This window comes from Mytilus trossulus, chromosome 9 (genome assembly GCF_036588685.1).
Source record: "Mytilus trossulus isolate FHL-02 chromosome 9, PNRI_Mtr1.1.1.hap1, whole genome shotgun sequence".
In the NCBI taxonomy this organism is placed as follows: domain Eukaryota; kingdom Metazoa; phylum Mollusca; class Bivalvia; order Mytilida; family Mytilidae; genus Mytilus; species Mytilus trossulus.
In genome coordinates, this window is record NC_086381.1 from 46,367,475 (window position 1) to 46,375,330 (window position 7,856).

A 7,856-nucleotide genomic window follows, 5' to 3' on the forward strand; every position below is an offset into this window, starting at 1 on the left:
AGGGGGGGGGGGGTCCCCAACTAAGTAAAAAGGGGAGTTCTAACTATATGTTCCCATTCAAATGCATTGATAGGCCAAAAAAGGAGGGATTCCAACCCCCAGAACCCCCTGGTGGATCCTCCAACGAATGTGAGGGTACAGAGAGTTGACAGACTAGTGAAACAGTAGTTGAACTACTTTGACCATTCAGCCACCATTACTCCATCTACACTAAAAATGTTATTGAAATATGTTGAATATTTGTAATTTACTTATTTTTTTTATTTTGATTACCAGTACACTATTTTTGTTTTTTTTTGTTATGTAAAACAAAGATTTGGAGTTCTAACAGGGTGAAATTAATGTCAAAGGGAGGTAATTTATTGTACTGTGTTTAACTTCAAATACTTGAAATTCCCTCAATGTTAGATTTTTATTTATGGGAATACTCACGTTTATGCATATATTTTTTACATATCAGATGTTTTCTAGATATAGAAATTTAGGTTAGGAAAAATTATGTATCACTTAAAATAATTACATGATTTTTTTTTAAAAGTTTATTAATTAAAAGTACATCTGATACTTTTATGTATGTTCTGTTATTTTCTAAAACCAAATGGACACAACATAGATTGACAATAAGATATTGAGAAGAACCACCTTATCAGCCAGGATAGCAGCTCTTACGAAGATGGTCAATTAAATCTTCAACCAAGTCTGAGGCTTTACCAAGAAAATAGAAAAGGCAAGTCTATTTTAGCCAGATCTTTTAAGATAACAGACCCTTCTGAAATACTGCTTTTAAAACATCATTGATGAATTAATTTACTATTTTAGTATTTAAAGATACAAGAAACATGAACAAGATTTACTATTAAAATATCAATAGTAAATCCTTGAAATAGTCCGTAAACTTCAAGAAAAGACCAGTACAATTTAAACACAATTTTGCATTTAATGGGAGATAACTGTAAAATATTCAGAATTTTTTTTATGCAGTTAAATTTAAATGTTAGTTTTTTTAAAACTTTTCTATCTTTTCTATTGATTTAAAAAAAATGATTTATAAACAATTGTCTACCCGTTTTAAGAAATCTGAACAATATTTTGTAAATTATAGGTTACAGATAAATTAATTTACAAAATGTATAATGTGTTGATTATAAATTCTTTTTAGGTTCTTCTGTGATATGTTTTCATGGTGTGGGAATAAGACTTGGTGGTCTAATACAGCTAATACAAAGGTATGTACCAGTATGTTAGTATATAAAAATGAAGATGTGTTATGATTGCCAATGAGACAACTGTCCAAAAGAGACCAAAATGACAGACATTAACAACTATAGGTCACCTTACATTCTTCAACAATGAGCAAAGCCCATACCGCATAATCACCTATAAAAGGCCCTGATAAGACAATGTAAAACAATTCAAATGAGAAAACTAACAACCTTATTTATTTAAAAAAAATGAAAGAAAAACAAATATGTAACACATAAACAAACAACAACCACTGAATAGCAGGCTCCTAACTTGGGACAGGCACACAAAAAACCCTAGTCCTGTTTTGGAAAACTCTAAAATATTATAAATGTTTAATGGGAAAACAAGATTTGAACACTTAAAAGATGTTTTACGGGAATCTACTCTTATTACTATAACAGTAACCAAAAAAGAGTTAAGTTTAGGACCTGAATTGTTTACATAAAATCGTGTTGGCTTGTTGGCCTGCTGTCATCCATGTGTTCATGACATATATATATATAACATTTTAAGACGATTTCTATTTAATGATTTGCCACTGGACCTTAAGCAACCAACAACCAATCATTCAATCTTTTCAATATACATACATATTACCAACAAAGAACCTTTTAAAAAGTTTTTAATGAATTATTTTATTTTTCAGGTTAGCATCACAGCTTGTCTGTAAGGATTGAAGCTGGGAGTGGGCATTGGAGCGGACTTTTATGGTACGGATCAATACATAGATTTATGCACTTTTCATCCAAGAGCAATATAAAGCCCAATATTTTTGTCGGGCAAAGATGTAAATCTTGAATATTAATGTCAAATGTATAATGTATAATCTTGGGATTTCAGTTTTTTTGTTATCTTCAGTTGTCCCCATATATGAAAACATATAAGTGTGGTATGTATGCCAATGAGACATCTATTGACCAGATACCAAATGATGTGGATGCAACTAAATGTCACCCTATGTCTTCAACAATGAGCAAAACCTATATTGTATAGTTCGTTTAAAAAGTTCACCACGACAAAATGTTTATTCAATCAAGTATGTTAATAGCTTGATATACTTTAAAACAATGTTACAATGATAAAATTTATGTCAACAAATCACTTTATAACAAAAGAAAAAGAAATGTTCTATACACTATAATTGTTTTGCATTAAATATTATTTCAATGTTCATGAGTAATGTATATTTCTTTTTCAGATAACTGTGGCTGCATAAGATGGTAGTGTTATATAACTGCAACAGCAAAGAATGTAATTCAGACTATTTTTGTGTATGATAAAAAAAAAAAATTAAAAAAAATTGTAAAGATTCTCCATTTTCAACACTATTGGAAGTTGAAGGTTTACTTATGTATTTGGCATTACAAAAAATCTTTCTATTTTCCATTTATACTCATGTCTAGTCAAAACATTTCCAGCAGGAATGGAGAATCTAAAAAAGAAAAAAAAAAAAAAAAAAGAAAGAAAGAAAAGAAAAAAAATGTTCAATTATTGAAATGTTTTTTTTTGCAAATTTTAATGTATATAGTTTTGCCATATTTTTGTTATTTTAGGATTTGAGATACTTTCAAATTTTATAAGTTACTTTGTACATGTAGTTGATGCAATCAAATCTGCTGATGCAAATATTCTCACTAAATTTCATAGCAAAATTTTTACTGATTTGGTTTTTTTTTTGGCAAAAAGTTTCAAAATACCTTACCATAGCAAATGCCTCTCTAGTGTACACTTAGACGTCAAAATTTTACGGGAACCTGTGTGATATCCAGTAATGGCGGACAAATAGGGATAAGGTGTATGGTCTGCACTTCATGTATCCCCTTACAACCTTTTTTTTCATGTTAATTTTAATATCTTTAAAATATGTGACGAGGGTGCGCTAATGCAGAGGAATTTATGAAGTAAATAAGTTAGAAATATTTTTTTTGCATTTTTTTGTCATTTTAGCTGATTTTGGTTTGTAACCAAGGTGTTATTTTGAAAGAATAATTTTACAAAAGGTATTATTTGAAGAACATCTTGTTGAAATTGGATTGGTTGTTTTTTTGGTGATAAACACCCTTTTAACATAACTTTTAGTATTATTTTGGCTGTAAATTTTTATTTGTGGAGACAGCCAGAGTACACGTTGTAGACGAATGAGCAAACAGATGATATATACTTGCTTTCTATCAGTGGGGGGTCCAGAACTTTTCATAAGGTGGGGGGACACTGACTGACCTAAGGGGGGTCGTTCTAGTCATGCTTCAGGTGACCTATAATTGTTAATGTCTGTGTAATTTTGGTCTCTTGTGGACAGTTGTCTCATTGGCAATCATACCACATCTTCTTTTTTTATATTGTTAAATTACTATACTACTTTGATATAAAGAATTGGCTTTGATTAGAATTTGGTAGGAATTATAAAGAAACTTTATATAATATAAGAGCTTGGGGTGGTTAATGTTGAATAAAATACAGTTAACTATTTCCTTGGTGATCTAATAATTTTTGCACAGATCATGATATTAGTTTATTTAAATAACCCAGTAAATAAATTTGAGTACACCTCATAAATGAATTTGATCCATGTATTTTTATGCATCTTTTATTTTAGTATTTACCATTGTATTCCTTGTTATATTTGTAAATTCCTATTTGTATGTGACAAACTGAGGATTCATTTATTTTATGGAATTATATAATTTTTTAAAGTTTGGTATTTAAAAGTAATGGAATACTTAAGGCCAGGTTTAATTTTGAGCAAAAACAATATTCCTTAAAAGACTTAAGGATATAAAAATTTAAGAAATGTATATTAGAACAGAATTGATTATCTAAATTCTAAAACAGCTAGTCTGGGAACTCGGGTATCAAGAAACTTAAAAGAATCCTCAGCACTGTCAGTTATTTTGTATAATTGGAATATTTAACCAATGATATTTTACCCATGATGCAGATCCTTTTCCTCCGTTTACTTTAAAAGGGGACTACGAAAAAATTATTATCGCAATATCTTTTGTAATTGTACACACTTGATGGAGCAGAATGGGTCTGGTTTCATTTGGGTATTTTATATTATTATGCATGATAATGATATTAAATAGATAAGTAAATAAAAATTTAATTGAGAAAACCTATCTTATATTTTATTTGAGTCTGAAGGACAAATAAAAGGGGGAAGAGGTTTCTTTGGTTGAGGGTAACACACAGCTGATTTATTGTATGGTATGGACTAAGTTGAAAAACAAGACTTGGGAATGCTTTTTCCATAAGCAGCAGCTTCAACAATGTATTTGATAAGTTCAAGTTAAAGACAACAACTAGTGGTAGGTCAATGATATTTGGTATGCAATTATATAAGCATTGAAACATCTAATTTCTAAGGAGATTATTTTGCATCTCTCCCTCAGTCATAGTCGCCTTAAAACTTTTAATTAGTTTACTATACATGTATAAGTTTGTGAGTAGGTCATTAAGTGAAAGGGAACTATATAAGTGGTAGACCAATGATAATTGGTATACAGATGTTTAAGGATTGACAAATCTCATTTCATAGAGATTGTTCAGCTCCAGCCTCAGTCATGGTTTATTCCAGCCTCTGTCATGGTTAATTCCAGCCTCCGTCATGGTTAATTCCAGCCTCAGTCATGGTTTATTGACTGAATGTTTAGCATTATTTACATGAGATTTATGATAAGATCAGTTTTAAGATAAGTGACTATTATTTGGTATGCAGTTGTATTGGCTTTGCAAGTCTCATTTTCATAGAGATTATTTGATCCCACTTATCATGGTTCATGGACTTTGAAACTTTCACAGTTAAACAAGGAACCAATTGATAAGTCAATGGTGTTGGGTATACAGTTTTATAAGCATTAGCATTTCCATGGTGTTTTTATTTTGCCCTGATCTGTTAGTCTTGGTTCATTGCATAGATAACAAGTTTTAATATTGCAATTTAATTTCAACATTTACATTACTAGTATACCTTCTTCTTGTCTCCCTATAAGCATCCTTTATAAGGATCACCACCATAAGTTATGGCGTTTAAAGGAAGCATTTGGAGCCTGTATCGGTACAGATTAATGTGAGCACTTGCCTATCCAATTCCCCAGCCAGGCCATGACGGGTCTTAATACCAGAAATTTAACTGTCCCTAAACATAATAAAATAAAATATAACAAAATAAAACATACCAACTCACACACTCACCATTATTCGCTCAGTCCTCAAAGTTTGTTTTTTTCTATACCACCAAAATTACTTAAATCTCTGTGTCAAGTTTATATTTCATTTGCAGATCCAGGAGTGGGGGTTTGGGGTTGGAACCCCCTTTTTTTGGACAATGAATGCATTTAAATGAGAGCATATAGTTGGAACCCCTCTTTACTCTGGGTTTTGAACCCCCTTTTTAAAAAATAATAATAACAGTAGGATAAATATATGTGGAAATGGGATGAAAGTAATGGGTACATAATCATTTCAGTTCATTTGACCTTGACCTCATTTTCATGGTTCATTAGTCAATGTTATTTTTTTTAGGTTTTGGTCTGTTTTTATACGCCCTTCAAAATTATGGTGTATGTATACACATGTCCGTCCATCTGTCTGTCTGTCCAGCGTAAACATGTCGCACCGTAACTTTAGAACAACTTATCAAAATTTCATGAAACTTAATATAATTGTTTCTGATGATGGTCAAATGATCTGTATACTTTTTGGTGAAAATAAGATTTAAACTTTTTGAGTTACGACACTTTGTAACTAAAACAGGGGGGTGTTTTTTTTTCAGATGTCACACTGTATCTCAAATACGATTCTTGACTATGGCTTAAAACTTTTAACACTTTTTAGTTATATTAATCTTAATATCTGTATACTTTTGGGTGATGATTCAAAATTTAATTTTTGAGTTATTGAGTATTTTGTAAAAAAGGGGGAGTTTTTTTTTTACATGTCGCACCATATCTCAAAATCGATTTATGATTATTGCTTAAAACTGTACACATGTCTTTGTTATATTAATCTTAAGATCTGTATACTTTTTGGTGATGATTCAAAATTTCATTTTTGAGTTATTGAGTATTTGTGAAAAAGGGGGAGGTTTTTTTTACATGTTGTGCCGTATCTCAAAAACAATTTATGATTGTTGCTTAAAACATTACACAGTTCTTTGTTATATTAATCTAAAGATCTGTATACTTTTTGGTGATGATTCAAAATTTTATTTTTGAGTTATTGAGTATTTTGTTAAACAGGGGAGTTTGTTTTTTAACATATCACACTGTATCTCTTGCTTAAAACTTTACACACTTGTTTGATATATTAATCTAAAGATCTGTATACTTTTTGGTTTTGATTCTAAATTTTGTTTTAGTTATATTAAGTTATTTGTACAGGCTGGGGGTTTCACATGTCCCGCCGTGTCTCAAAAACAACATTTGGTTATTGCTTAAAACTTTCTCAGAAACTATTTATGATTATTGCATAAAACTTCCACACAAGACGTCGGGCGTATCATGTGCTCATGGTGCAGCTGTTATTGTATCTTAAAAACTACAATTTCAAATAGATAGATAAAAACAGTACAAAGCAAAATTGAGTGATAAACAAGACAAGATCTAAAAATGATGTAATCTTCAGTCGACTCATATTGGTGTTATTTCCCTTTAATGATAAATTTTAACTTATTTTGCCTTATATCTTGAAAAGTTTAATAGAAAATTTAATCTTGGAAAAGAATAATTTATACAACTGTGTCATTATCACTGAAATTGTCAGTAAACTTTTAATGGAGTTGTTCCCCTTTGATGCTGAATTTTACTAAAAAAATGGCCATTGCTGAACGTGCAGGGAGAGACACCTGCTCTTTGGGGTCTGTTGTTTATTTTTGGCATTTTTCTTTTATTGTTCAAATATAGGTATGAAAATGATGAATACATTTTATTACAACAACAACAATACTTTATTTTAAGAGGGTAACACAGTTAGCTATATAACTAAGGGGACGACCATTTGATATTCTGGGGGGGGGGGGGGGGGGGGGGGGGGGGGGCCAGGAGGATTTTGAAAATAAATAACTCAGCCTTGATAATCACAAAAATAAATGGTTTGTTCTGTGGTAGTTTGAAAATAAATAACCTGACTTGCAATGTATTGAAAATAAATAACTTAGCAGGTCTATAGCTTCTTGGGCCTTCAGCTGTATCATAACCCTTCAAAATTTTTTGGCCTCGCTCCGCTCGGCAAAATATGTTTAACAATACCTTTGAAAAAAGCTAGATAAAACCAAACTAAATTAACTTTAATACTATGTATGTATGTTGTATGCAATACATGTATATTGCTTGGGAATATAAATGATTCATTTCGTGAAGAAAATTATAAAATACTTAATCTAATTATACCAATTGTCTTTTACAATATATATACTTATTACTATGTATTTGTGTTTCGTTAGTCCTGTCTCGCTATGTATTATCTTAGTATATTTGTATATATATTGTCCTCTTGTACACAAGTCATGCAAGTATGTGTCTGAGGTTATGAAATAAATCTTGAATCTTAAAATTTCTGCAGGGGATACTGATCTTTTCTGATTAAATGGTACATAATGACTTGACTATACA

General features: G+C 30.6%; 1 long non-coding RNA gene across 1 annotated transcript; it reads left to right on the plus strand.

The window, feature by feature from the left end:
- The first annotated feature begins 1,156 nt into the window (after positions 1–1,156).
- LOC134683010 (uncharacterized) lies at positions 1,157–2,542 on the plus strand. The gene is made up of 3 exons (XR_010100941.1): positions 1,157–1,226; positions 1,892–1,955; positions 2,444–2,542. It is a non-coding gene; the product is annotated as an uncharacterized LOC134683010 (long non-coding RNA).
- The last annotated feature ends 5,314 nt before the right edge of the window (positions 2,543–7,856 follow it).